The sequence below is a fragment of the Hyperoodon ampullatus genome, assembly GCF_949752795.1.
Source record: "Hyperoodon ampullatus genome assembly, chromosome: 18".
Classification (NCBI taxonomy): Eukaryota; Metazoa; Chordata; class Mammalia; order Artiodactyla; family Ziphiidae; genus Hyperoodon; species Hyperoodon ampullatus.
Genome location: NC_136931.1, coordinates 40,441,676 through 40,456,027, shown reverse-complemented (window position 1 = coordinate 40,456,027; position 14,352 = coordinate 40,441,676). Strand labels below are relative to the sequence as shown.

General features: G+C 46.1%; 1 pseudogene across 1 annotated transcript in view; it reads left to right on the top strand.

Annotated features, from left to right (window-relative positions):
* LOC307067087 (zinc finger protein 541-like) overlaps nt 1-12,389 on the top strand; it is a 30,686-nt pseudogene extending 18,297 nt beyond the window's left edge. Inside the window, exons 7-14 of the transcript in view lie at nt 4,712-4,775; nt 5,370-5,512; nt 5,917-6,020; nt 7,259-7,334; nt 7,892-7,980; nt 11,508-11,648; nt 11,832-12,013; nt 12,131-12,389. The product of the transcript in view is annotated as a zinc finger protein 541-like (transcript). The remainder of the gene's footprint in view (nt 1-4,711; nt 4,776-5,369; nt 5,513-5,916; nt 6,021-7,258; nt 7,335-7,891; nt 7,981-11,507; nt 11,649-11,831; nt 12,014-12,130) is intronic.
* The last annotated feature ends 1,963 nt before the right edge of the window (nt 12,390-14,352 follow it).

The following is a 14,352-nucleotide window of genomic DNA, read 5'->3' as shown; positions in this document are numbered from 1 at the left end:
ACTGCCGGACTGTTTTCCAAAATGGCCGGGTCATTTTAAATTTCCACCAGCATTGTATGAAAGTTCCAGTATCTCCACATCCTTGCTAACACTTCTTATCTGTCTTTTTCATTATAACCATCCTAGTGGGTGTAAAGTGGTAGCTCATTGTGGGGTGTTTGTTTGTTTGTTTGTTTTGCGGTACGTGGGCCTCTCAGTGTTTGTGGCCTCGCCCGTTGTGGAGCACAGGCTCCGGATGCGCAGGCTCAGCGACCATGGCTCTCGGGCCCAGCCGCACCGCAACAAGCGGGATCCTCCTGGACCGGGGCACGAACCTGCGTCCCCTGCATCGGCAGGCGGACTCTCAACCACTGCACCACCAGGGAAGCCCCCTCATTGTGGTTTTTTTTTTTTTTTTTTTTTTTTTTTTTTTTTTTTTTTTTTTGCGTTACGCGGGCCTCTCACTGTTGTGGCCTCCCCCGTTGCGGAGCGCAGGCTCCGGACGCGCAGGCTCAGCAGCCATGGCTCACGGGCCCAGCCGCTCTGCGGCATGTGGGATCTTCCCAGACCGGGGCACGAACCCGTGTCCCCTGCATCGGCAGGCGGACTCTCAACCACTGCGCCACCTGGAAAGCCCATGTGGTTTTGATTTACATTTCCCTGATGGCTAACGATGTTGAGAATCTTTCCATGTGCTTATTATCCATTTGTATATCTTCTCGGGAGAAATGTCTGTTCAGATCCTTTGCCCATTTTTTAAATTGAATTCTTATCTTTTTATTATTGCGCTGTCTCAGTTCCTTATATAGTCTGGATGCAAGCCCCTTATCAGATATATGATTTGCAAATTCTCTCCCATTTTGTGGGTTGTCCTTTCATTTTATTTATGATATGGTTTGCAGTACACAATTTTTAATTTTGATGAAGTCCAACTTATTCTTAGGCCTGCGATCAATCTTTAGTTAACTTTTATATACTGTATGAGGTAGGAGTCCAAATTTATTCTTTTGCATGTATGTATCAGTTCTTCCAGCACTTGAAAATACTGTTCTTTTCTCATTGAATAGTCTTGGTACTTTGTTTTGTTTTGTTTTCTTTTGCGGTCCACGGGCCTCTCACTGTTGTGGCCTCTCCCGTTGCGGGGCACAGGCTCCGGACGCGCAGGCTCAGTGGCCATGGCTCACGGACCCAGCCGCTCCATGGCATGTGGGATCTTCCCAGGCCGTGGCACGAACCCATGTCCCCTGCATCGCCAGGCAGACTCTCAACCACTGCGCCACCAGGGAAGCCCTGTCTTGGTACCTTTGTGGAAAATCAGTTGACCATAAATGATTTGAGATTTTTCTTCTTCTTTTTTTTTTTTTGCGGTATGGACCCAGCTGCTCTGCGGCATGTGGGATCTTCCCGGACCGGGGCACGAACCCATGTCCCCTGCACTAGCAGGCGGACTCTTAACCACTGCGCCACCAGGGAAGGCCCTCTTCTTTTTTAATACAGGCATTTTACAGCTATAGATTTCCTTCTGAACATTGCTTTAGCTACATTTTGTAAGTTTAATATGTTGTGTTTTTATATTCATTCAGCTAAAGTATTTTCTAAGTTATCATTCCACTTCTTGTTTAATACACTGACTATTAAACAGTGTGTTGCTTAATTTTCACATATTTGTGAATTTTCCAAATTGCTGCCTTTTATTGATTTGTAATCTAATTCTTCTAACTCTTCTAACCCTTCTAACTCTTTTGCTATTATATGTGAGAGAACCAGTAATACCTTACTGGTCATGTTTATTGCTTTATATAATTTTATTTCGTGTAAAAACACTGAGCGGATAAAGGAAAGCAAGCATGATTTATAGAGGTTGTTATATTAACCTTCTTATTTACCATTTCTGATCTCTTCATTTATTCTTGTGGATTTGAGTTACTGTCTGAGGTGATATTCCTTTACTCCAATGCAGCTGTGCTCCTTGTGCAGTTACTGTCACATATATTATATTTCTGTATGTTACAGGCCCACAATACATATTGTTTTATGCAGGTATTTTTAAGGCCATTAAGAAAAGAAAAGAAATATGTAATCATACTGATTTTTATAGTTACCCATATTTAATAGCGCTTCGCTTTTTTTTTTTTTTTTTTTTTTGTTTGGATTCAAGTTACCATCTGATGTCATTTGCTTTCAATCTGAAGGACTTTCTTTAGTATCTATTTTTATTAGGGATATATAATTCACATACCATACAATTCATCCCTTTAAAGTATAGAATTCAATGTTTTTTAGTATATTCACAGAGCTGTGCAACCATCACTACCATCAGTTTTCAGAAATTTTCATCATCCCCAAAAGAAGCCCTGTACTTATTAGCAGTCCCTCCTTTCCATCCTCCTCATCCCCAGCCATGGGTAACGACTAATCTACTTTGTCTCTATCGATTACGCTATTCTGCATATTTCCTATGAGTGGAATCATACAGTATGTGGTCTTTTATGAATGCCTTCTTTTAGTTAGCATGATGTTTTTAGGTTTCATCCACGTTGCACTATGTATCAGTACTTTGTTGCATTTTGCGGGCTGAATAATATTTCACCTTCAATATTTCTTGTAAGACAGGTCTGCCAGCAACAGGTATCCTCAGTTTTTATTTATCTGGGAGTGTCTTTATTTTACCTTCATTTTTGCAAGATAATTTGCTGAATATAAGATACTTGGTTAACACTTTTTTACTTTCAGTAATTTGAATATATTATCCCATTGCCTTGTAACCTACATCGTTTCTGTTAAGAAGTTAGCTGTTAATTTTACTGTAGTGCCCTTGTATGTAACAAATTGTTTTTCCCTTTTTGCTTTCAAGATCTTATCTTTATTTTTGCTTTCCACATTTTGCCTATGTTATGTCTGGATGTAGAGCTCTTTGTGTTTAATCTTTCTTGGAGTTTGTAGAGTTTGCTGGATATACATATTGTTTTTCATCAACGTTGGGAAATTTTCAGCCATTAATACTTTAAATATTCTGTCCCTTTCTCCCCTCTTTCTGGTACTCCCACTACATATATATTGTTGCATTTAATGACATCTCACATTTCTCTGAGGCTCTCTTCACTTTCCTATATTTTTTTCTCTCTGTTCTTCAGATTTCATAGTCTCCATTGTTCTATCTTCAGGTTTGCTGATCACTTCTTCTGCCAGCTGAGATCTTCTGTTGAGCCTTATTTTGGTTATTGTACTTTTTTAACCCCTGAATTATTTCCATTTGATTCTTCTTTTTTTTGGCTGCATCGCACAGCATGCAGGATCTTACTTCCTCGACTAGGGATCAAACCCGTGCTCGCTGCAGTGGAAGCGTGGAGTCTTAACCACTGGACCGCCAGGGAAGTCCACATTTGTTTCTTTTTAAAATATAATTTCCATCTCTTGATGGCATTTTCTCTTTGATGAGAAATTTTTATTTTATCTTACTTTAATTCCTTAAGCATGGGAGCCAGGGGAAGAAGAAGCCCCCATCTCCTTGGCTGCACCTACCTGGGTAGAGCTTCCGTTACAAAGAGCTGGGGGCTAGGTGGGTAAGGGAGTGGGCCATGGCTCCAGTGCCACAGACTCTCACTGTTCTTCCCAAGATTTAGTAGATTTTCTTGAATGAGTATTTCTTAAAATGCTGTATGCCTTTAGGACAACTTGCAGAGACTTTAGCTTACTGTTCTTTTTTTTTTTTTTTTTTAATGATTTTTGTAAGTAAATTTGTTGTTTTGCCGAGTTCCTTACTCTACTTTTTCAGAAGTATTATCCCCCTTCCATGCAATCTTTTTATTTTATTTTATTGTGATGTGAACAGTTAATCTGTGATCTGCCCTTTTAACAAATATTTAAGTGTGCAATACATTATTGTTGACTATAGGCACAATGTTATACAGCAGATTTCTAGAGCTTGATTAATTGAAACTTTATGCCCATTGATTAGTAACCTCCCATTTCCCACTGCCCCAACCCCTGGTAACCCCTATTCCACTCTTTGATTCTATCAATATGAATTCAACTACTTTAGATACGTTATATAAGTGGAGTCATGCAGTATTTCTCTTTCTGTGACTGGCTTATGTCACTTAGTATAATGTCCTCAATGGTCATCCATGTTGTTGCATATTGCAGAATTTCCTTTTAAGGCTAAATGGTATTTCATTGTATGTTTATGTCACATTTCCTTTATGTGCTCATCTGTCAGTGGACATTTAGGTTGTTTCCACATCTTGGCTATTATGAATGGTGCTGGAGTGAACATGGGAGTTCAGATATCTTTTTGAGGTCTTGACTGCAGTTCTTTTGGATGAATACCCAGAAGTGGGTTTGCTGCATGATATGGTAGTTCTACTTTTAATGTTTGAGGAAACTGCATACCATGCAATCTTTTTTTTCTAATTTTCAATTTTATATTGGATTAGAGTTGATTTACAATGTGTTAGTTTCAGGTATACAGCAAAGTGATTTTGTTATACATATCCACATATCTATTCTTTTTTAGATTCTTTTCCCATATAGGTTATTACAGAGCATTGAGTATAGTTCCCTGTGCTATACAGTAGGTCCTTGTTGATTATCTATTTTATATACAGTAGTGTGTGTATACCATGCAATCTTGAAGAGCCTGCTTTTAGCTACTCTGGAAAGGCAGGCAAAAAGGGCCTCATGGGTCAGTTGTAGCCAGTCTTCTTGAGGCTCTTCTTTGGGTGTTTTCCAGATCACATGGACGGCTCTTTTGGCATCAATGTGGTGAAGGACAACAGCAAGATCAGCACTGAACCGTGAGTTGGAACAGACTTAGAACCTGAGGGTCCTTGCAATGTGGGGATGCTTTTACCCTCCTTGCATTCCAGTGTCGGTTTTTCCCAAGGGAGCCTGCATCACGGGAAAGTCAGGTCTAGACCCAGAACCTGTCTAGCAGAGACGTGGTGGATTTTCCCAGGTGTTTCCCCAATATTCCTTCTGTCCAGACATACCATAGTTGGATCTCTGGGGACAGAATGCCCAGCACCCTGGGGTTCTAGATAGAATTGGTGATGGCGCAGTGAGATACTGTTTTGTAGCTTGGATGTTACCTTGGATACAGAAGAATGCCAGGTATCAGCACATACCTCCCCTGTCCTAGACCCCAAACGCCTGAAGCCAGAAATCTGGCGATAAAGCAAATTGGAGGAAGGAAGGAAGTATCCCTCAAGAGGTCTCTGGAATACCTGCGCGTATCTACTGGGCTGATGAGCACTCCCTGTGTCTGAGAGATGGCCAAAAGGTGGGTTCCACAGCCCTGCTGAGCAGGGCTCACCGCACATCTCTCTTGTATTTCCCATCTTGGTCACACACATATGTCTTTTATGTCCATGTGTGTGGCCTCATTTCAGACACATCAACATAGGAAGCCAGTTTCAGGCTGAGATCCCAGAGCTCCAGGACAGATCACTGGCTGGAAGTGACGAGCATGTAGCTACTCTGGTCTGGAAGCCATGGGGAGATGTGATGACCAACCCGAAGACACAGGATAGAGGTGGCTGAGACTTTGGGGCCAGGTTCCCGAGGGCCCTCCTCCATGTCCAAGGGGTTTCTCCTCCCAGTTCTCACCTTGACCAAGAAACAGTGATCCCCAGGCGGGGGTGGGGTGGGCAGAGTTGGCCTTCAGTGCAGGACTGCTTTGCTGTGCTGCAGTCCCTTGCCCCACCTCTCCTCTCACCCAGTACCTGGCCAGGCCATCCAGAGCAGGTGCCAGGAGCAGGGTTTCTGCCCGTCCTCCTTTTCCCTCCCTTCCCTCAGCCTGCTTGTAACAGAGAGGTGAGGGAGATGGTGACAGGAGCCCCCCGCCCCATCTGTGCTGTTGGGGAGGTTTCCTCTCTGGCACTTGCTGACCCTCTGTGTCTCCTCTCCTTCCCCTGCTGGGCTGCCTGCTGGAAACAGTGACCGAGCTCTTCAACGTGGCCTGCTCCAGCGTGATGCCGGGCGGGGGCACCAACCTGGAGCTCGCTCTGCACTGTCTGCATGAAGCCCAGGGCAACATCCAGGTGCGGTGCAGGCGAGGGGTTGCTCAGAGGAGCTGTGGGAAGCTCCCTGCTCTCTTAGGGCCAGGGGCTCTAGGCGCAAGACACGTACCTTCTACTTGGGGCTTTGCAGCTCACGAGAACCAAAGGCTGGCCACCCACCCTTCTCCCTGGTCGCTTTGGGACTGGTGGTGTCCTTTTGAACGTAGGGGAAATGCACACATACGGGCTCAATCAGTTATTTATCTGGGGTGACAGCAGAGCACCAGGGTTCCTCCAGCGTTACCTCATCTCAGCGCGGCACTGGGGAGGCGGTGACTAGCAGAACCAACTCAGGGCCTGCATTAATCTGGTTTATTTACTGAACAGTGACTTTTTGATTAAAAATGGTGTATGAAAACCTCTGATGCAATAGAAATGCCTCTGCCTCCTCCAAGGACCCTCCTCACAATCCTGAAGTTTAGCAAATGAAGAAGTCCAACTGTGTGTAGTGGGAGAGGAAGTCACGTCACCCGAGTTGGAGACCCTAGAGTCAGGGCTACATGGTGCTTTTTCTCAAGCTGAGAGGCAGTGGCTGGCACGTGGTGGGTGCTCAGCAGAGTAATCAGCACACATTTACTGGGTCCTCCTGATACCTGGTGATGTCATGGTATCAGGCTGGGGCCAGCTCAGGGGCCCATTCTTGGTGTAATGCTCTGCTGCCACCATCTTGAAATTCTTAATAGTTTCTGAGCACAGGGCCCCGTGTTTCCATTTTGCGCTGGGTCCTGCAAACTGCATAGCTAGTCCTGACCGGGGTTACGCTGTTGAGCAAGACAAATGCCCTCTCTTTGCAGGGCTTACATTTTAGGAGAGTGAACACATGAAATACATTTTTTTAAAGTGATAGATAATGATTAGTTCTATGAGGACCATAAAATGGGGTAGGGCGGGGGCAGTGCCACTCCAAATGCTGCTCCCTGAAGAAATAAGGAGCTTGTGCCAGAATAAGTCCACACACTGTTTCGTCATCAAGTAAATCTTGCTATGAAAAAGGTAACGTCAGCTGCACTCAACAGTCCGCTTAGTGCTGTAGGCAATGTGTCCCAAGTGGTTGACAGCTGGTGGCCAGTCCACAGACCGACCACACTTTGAGTCGCCCTGGGGTAGGGGTGGCTTTAGGGAGGGCTGCACATATTTTCTGAATGAATGAAAGAATGAAGGCGGGTCTCCACCTCATCTTCCCTCCCTCAGAGAGTTGCCCACCACTCCTCTCGTTCCAGGTTGCCCTGGAGACCCTCTTACTGAGAGGACCCCAGAAGCCACAGACTCACCCTCTCGCCAACTATCACTACACAGGTAACGAGCGTGGCTGCCCGCGTGGTTTTGGCCTGGCTGAGGCCCCTGTGAGCCAGTCAGTTTCCATGGCAAGCTCTGCACGTGCCTCCCGGAGTTCTCTTGGGGCCTACACCTGCCCTCCCAGAAGGGCCCGGCCTCTCTGGGGGACTCAGTGGGTGCTGTTCTCTAGTTGGATCCAACCTTCCCCTTTCCACTGTTTCCCTCGTGGGCTCTTCCAGGCCAGAAGGGGGGTGCCAGGTTGGGGTGGGCTCAGGTTTCCCAGTTGAGCACTCCAGCCTTGGAGTCAGGCAAGCAGGGGCCCACGGCTGCCCTTGGTAAGTCTCTTAACCAGAGGAAGCCTCAAGTTGCTGCACCTGTCAAGTGGGGATGGTAAGAGCCCCTACCTGCTAAGGTTTTTGTGAGGATTGTGTGAGATTGAGCAAGTAAGGGGCTTAGCAGAAATCTTGGCATATAATGGGCGCTCGATGGCCTGAAAAAGAGGGGAGTCTGCACTTCAGCCGTGGCTGTGGTCCCAGAAGGAGAAACAGCCTTCCTCCTCTTGGCTGTTTCTCCAATAGGTTCGGACATCTGGACCTCCATGGAGAAGAGGCTCTTTAAGAAGGCGTTCTGTGCCTACAAGAAGGACTTCTACTTGATACACAGGATGGTAAGGCGAACATGGCAGGCTGGTGTAGACAAGGCTCCTTCACACGGCCGAGGCGCTAGAACTGCAGGGCCTGTCAGGGGCGATACTCTGCTCATGCTGTGAACAGTTGACAACTGAAATGCCATTGCTTTGAACAACCCCAAACAGTACAGAAATGAATCCCATGTTCAAAATAAAGCCCTCCAGGCCCCTCCCCACAATCCTACTTCTGATTGATAACCTGCCAGGTATTTACTGCCCATACGGATTTTACACACCTATATGCACTTTCCCAAAGAAGGATGACATCATATACTTAATATCCTGCTGATTATTTTGCTCTTTTTTAAACTTGATGTACGCAAAATTGCACATAATCAAAGTGTAAGATTTAATGTTTTTGACATATTTATACACTTGTAAGACCACCACCATGATCAAGATAATGAAAATATCTGTCACCCCCAAAAGTTCCCTCCTGCCCCTTTGCAACCCTTCCTTCCTGCCACCCAGGTCCCTAGTCAAGTCTTGTCTACTTTCTGTCACTCTAAATTAGTTTGCATTTTCTAGAGGTTTATATAAATGGAATAATCGTACAGCATGTGATCTGCTTTGTCTGGCTTCTTACACTCAACCTAATGATTTTGAGATTCATCTATGTTGTCGTGTGTACCCATACTTCATCCCTTTATTGTTGAGGAGTATACCACTGTGTGGAAGGACCACCGTTCATTTAATCATCCACCTGTTGGCGGTTTCCAGTTACTGATGACTACAGATAAAGCTGCTCTGAACATTCACGTACAAGTCTTTGTATGGACATGTACTGGGTTCTTTTTTTTTTTGCAGAGATGGGGGTGGGATTATAAATACCTAGGAGGGGAATGAGGATAACTTATAGTAGATGTATGTTTAACGTTTTAAGAAACTGCCAAACTGTTTTCCAAAGTGGCTATACCACTTCCCATTCCCACCAGCAGGTTATGAAAGGTCCAGTTGCTCCACACCCTCGTCGACACTTGGTATGCTAAGTCTCTTTAATGTTAGCCATTCTAATGAGTGTACTGTAGCATCTGACTCCATTTTCCTAATGACTAATGATGCTGAGCATCTTTGTGTTTTTTTTCTATATGTGCACCTTCTCTGGGGAGCTGTCTGTTCATATCTTTTGCCTCTGTTTTTATTGGAGTGTCTGTGTTTTTATTGAGCTGTAGGAATTCTTATTTTGTTCTGAACACCAGTCCTTTATCCAGATATGTGCTTTGGAAATATTTTCTCCCAATATGCAATTTGTCAGTCTCCTAACAGTGTCTTTTGAAATAAAGTTTTCAATTTTGCTTAAGCCTAACTTACTAGTTTCTCTTTTATAGACTGTGCTTCTCGTGTTCTATCTAAGAAATCTTTGCGTAACCCAAAGTCACAAAGATTTTCCCCTATGTTTTCTTCTGGAGGTTTTCTAGTTTTAGGTTTTATTTCTAGATTTATGATCCATTGTAAGTTTATTTTTGTATGGGGTGCAAGGTGAGTTCATTTTTTGCATATGGATATTTACTGTTCCTATACCTTTTGTTGGAAAGACCATACTTTCTCCACTCAGTTGCTTTTGTACCTTTGTTAAATATCAGTTGGCCATATATATATGCATCTACTTCTGGACCCTGTATTCTGTTCCATTGATCTGTTTGTCTTTTATTAAGCTATTCCCATACTGTCTTTATTACTGTAGCTTTATTCTAAGTCTTGAAATCAGAAAATATTAGTCCTTCAACTTTGTTATTCTTTTTCAAAGTTATTTTTTGTATTCTAGATCCTTTTTATTTCCCTATGAATTTTAGAAATAACTTGTCAATTTCAAAATAAAAATTCCTGCTAGGAACTTGATTGGTACTGTTTTTGACTCTATAGGTCAACTGTGGAGAGTTGTTACCTTCACAATATTGAGTCTTCTGACTCGTGAACAGGGTATATCTCTCTATTTCAATCTTTAATTTTTCAGCAATGTTTTGAAGTTTTTAGTGTACAGTTGTTGCATACTTTTTGTCAGATTTATTCCTAAGCGCTTGGTTTTTTTCTGTTTTTGTTGGGTTTTTTTTTTTTGCGGTGCGCGGGCCTCTCACCATTGTGGCCTCTCCCGCCGCGGAGCACAGGCTCCGGACGCGCAGGCCGAGCGGCCATGGCTCACGTGCCCCGCCGCTCCATGGCACGTGGGATCCCTTCAGGACCGTTGCACGAACTCGTGTCCCTTGCATCGGCAGGTGGACTCTGAACCACTGCGCCACCAGGGAAGCCCAGTACTTGTGTTTTTTATGATGTTATAGAGTTCTTTTTTATTTCAGTTTCCAATGGTTTGTTGCTAGTATGTATAGAAATAATATTGATTTTTATATTGATCTTGTCTTCTGAAATGTTGCCAAACTGACTTACTAGTTTTGGTAACTTTTTTGTGGATTCCACTGAATTTTCTACATAGACCGGCCTATCATCTGTAAATAAAGACACTTTTATTTCTTCCTTTCCAACCTGGATGCCTTTACTTTTTTTCTTGCCTTTTTGAACTGTAGAACCACCAGTACAGTATTGAGTAGAAGTGGTGAGAGTGGAAATCCTTGTGTTGTTCATGATATTTGAGGGGAAACCACTCCACCGTTAGCTGTAGGGATTTTGTAGGTATCATTTATCAGGTTGAAGAGAAGTTCCTTCTATGCCTATTGTGCTGAGAGTTTACATCAGGAATGGACATTGGATTGTATCAAATGCTTTTTCTGCACCTATCAAGATGCTCATATGATTTCTCTTTTTTAAGTTTAATATGATGAATTACATTGATTTTAGATTGTTAAACCAACCTCACGTTTCTGGGATGAGCTCCACTTAGTCATGGTATATTGTCCTTATATATATATATATATATATATATATATATATATATATATATATACATATATATATTGTTGGATTCTGTTCGTTAAAGTTTTGTTTCAAAATTTTCATCTATGTTCATGAGGGACATTGGTCTGTAGCCTTCTTTCCTTGTAATATCTTTGTGTGGCTTTGGTATCAGAGAAATGTTGAACTTACGGACTGAGTTGGGAAGTATTCCTTCCTCTTCAGTTTTTTGGAGGGCTCTGCCTAGCTGTCGCATAAGGCTATGAGGTATCCACCACGTAAGGACACTCTGCTTTAATTAGTCCCTGTCGTTAGACATGTGGCTCCACATGATGTCACAGTGAGCGTCCTCGTGTGTACCTTTGTGTGCGTTTTCCTGGAGAGAAGCCTTCCTGGGCCAGCCTTGTTGCTCAGAGCGTGCAGAGCTTAGATGGTGTTGACTCTGGTGGCTTCTCTCTGAACTCCTTCATCCCCAGGAGGACTTTCTGATTCTCTGTCCCCCGTAGCAGAGGAGCATACCAAGCCGTAGGGGAGAGACGTTTCAGGAGGGCTTTCAAAAAGTGGCGGCTGGCCCCATAGGGAGGGGATTTAGGGCGTCAAGGCCATACTCACTGCTACTCCTGAGGCACTGTCCTTAGCCGGCTTCTGTCTTCCTCCACTAGGTCCAGACAAAAACAGTAGCCCAGTGTGTCGAGTACTACTACACGCAAAAACTAATGATCGATTTTGACTGCGGCCGAGCCCCAGTGCCGGAAAAGAGGGTCAAGAGAGAGCTGGGTGAAGCAGACAGGACAGAAGCGAAGGTAGAGGGTCTCGGGGTAGGGCTTCAGGAGTTCAGCACGGATCTGGATGCCCGGTGCTCATCCAAGCTGGGTGGCGGTGGGGGGGTGCACCCCGCGACGTCTGGACGCTCTGGACACCTGCTTCTCCCTTAGAAGGGCGGCGGGGCCGTCAGCATCCTTTCATCACCTCTGCCCCCTGTGCAGGTCACTCGTAGCCCTCGGAGGAAACCCAGCCACCGTCCAACCCCCGAATTACAGAGGACTACTGAGAGTTATAGGAGGGAGTCCATCCCCAACTCCAGCCCAAACACCGGCTCGAAGCGGAACCCTGAGCTGCCGGGGAGCAGGAAGGGCCAGGGCTTCTTTCCCTGCCGGGAGTGTGAGAGGTACCGCCCTTTCCCTGGATTCTCCCACACCGCCTGCCCTCAGCCCTCTGGGGTGCCCCCCTCAGGGCTACCCGCCTCCCCCTGCTCTGACCCCTGTGTCCTCTGGTGCCTCCTCAGGGTGTTTGGCAACATCAAGGGTCGGAATGCCCACATGAAGTGGCACCGCCTTCAGGACCACGTGGATCCCACCGTCAGGGCAAGGTGGCCCGTGGAGCCCTTCCAACTGTAGGAGGAGGAGGGCGAGCTAGGGGCTGGCATCGGCCCTCTGCGTGGGCAGCTAGTTGGGATGGGCACCTCCAGCCCTGTTGCGTCTCCTTTGTTAGGTTGTTTTTGTACGTTTTGAGTTGTTTGTCTTAATAAAGTGTGTTGTTAAGCAGCTGTCTTCTGGCTTCCCTGCCTGTTGATCCAGCGAAGGCTTTTGAGCCCCTGCCGCTCCCAGAAGCCACAGTGACTGAGTCCCTGCCCTGGAGGAGCCTCATACATGAATGCAGCCAGCATTTATCAAGCACCTGCTGTAGCTGTGCCAGACAATGCCCAGTCCACGTGATGGGGACATAGTGATGGAGGGACAGGCCCCTCCCCTCACAGAGCTTACATTTTAGGAGCGGGAAGGTAGCAGTGATAAAGCAGCAAAAAGGTGAGTTTAGATATCTATAGTGCATATGCTGTTGGCCGTAATAACAGAGGAGTCAGCATAGGTTTAAGCTCTCAGGACACGTGGTGGTGCCAGTGGCTCCACGGTGAAGTCAAGGCCTGCCAGCAGTGGCCAGCGTCTGCAAGTCGGCTGCAGCAGCAGCAGCAAGAATCCCCTCTTGTACGCCGAGCACCCAAACCTTCGGAGGGTGCAGGGCAGAGAGCAGCTCCCTCCCTTCCTTGTTCCCCTTTTTAAAAGTGAGGAAAGCTTGTAGCAGCGCCCAACAGAACACCCCTCACGTCTCCTCGGCCAGAACTGTAGCCCGTGCTCTTTCTAAACTGATCCGTGGCAGTGGAAAGGGAAGTGGCCACCGTTATCCCAGACCCTCAAGATTTGTGTCCAGGACAAAAGCATAAGTTGTGTTCCCCCCAGTTCCAGGAGTGGGGAGAACCAGTGTGCTCCCTCAAATTTGTTGTCACCCGATCCAAACTGGAATCCCATTTGCCAGGAAAAGAAGAGGAAGCAGAAATGGCCACTGGGGAGTCAGACCTTGTGTCCACCACAAAGTGACATGAGGAAAGTACAGCAGGGGGCCAAGTGCGAGGGAGTGACAGGGAGTGGCAGACGCTGGCAGGTGGATGGCACGGGGGTGGGAAGTCACACTGAGGAGGCTGCTGAGGCTGAGACCCACTTCCAGGCCACGGTGTGGCAAAGCACAGACTCTGCCACGGGAACCAGGGGAGGCTGTGCAAAGCTCTAGCTGCTGTGTGGGGGCCGTGGGGATTTAGGGCGTCAAGGCCATCCTCACTGCTACTCCTGAGGCACTTTTTTTTTTTTTTTTTTGCTGTGTTGGGTCTTCGTTTCTGTGCGAGGGCTTTCTCTAGTTGCGGCGAGCGGGGGCCACTCTTCATCGCGGTGCGCGGGCCTCTCACCATCACGGCCTCTCATTGCCGAGCACAAGCTCCAGACACGCAGGGTCAGTAGTTGTGGCTCATGGGCGTAGTTTCTCCGTGGCATGTGGGATCTTCCAAGACCAGGGCTCGCACCCATGTCCCCTGCATTGGCAGGCAGATTCTCAACCACTGCGCCACCAGGGAAGCCTTGATGAGAAAAATGTAAATCGGATATTGGCAGGTGCCCCGTATGACCTGAGCACTCATGCTGTTGCTGTCACCGTGTGGGTACCACCCTCCATAACAAGTGAAGCCTGATGACACTGGAAATGAAAGTCTCTGGCTTCATGGTCGGGTGGTATATTAGTTATCTATTGCTGTGTAAGAAATTAAGCTGAAACTTAACAGCTTTAAACTATTGGAAGCTTTTACAATAGTGCTGTTTAGAGGGGCAGGGAACCCAAACTGTTTGTGGTTATCCAAACTCACCCCCATCTTATCTGCTGTCAGAATACAGTGGCAAGCACAAGTGGGTGGTCCAGAAGAATTTCTGAATGTAAGAAGAGAGTTGGGCAAAGGTTTCTTTTTTTTTTATAGTGTTTATTTTTACTTGTTGACAGTTTGCTTTATCTATTTATTTATTTTTGGCTGTGTTGGGTCTTCGTTTCTGTGCGAGGGCTTTCTCTAGTTGTGGAGAGCGGGGGCTACTCTTCATCGCGGTGCGCGGGCCTCTCACTATCGCGGCCTCTCCTGTTGCGGAGCACAGGCTCCAGACGCGCAGGCTCAGTAATTTTGGCTCACGGGCCCAGTTG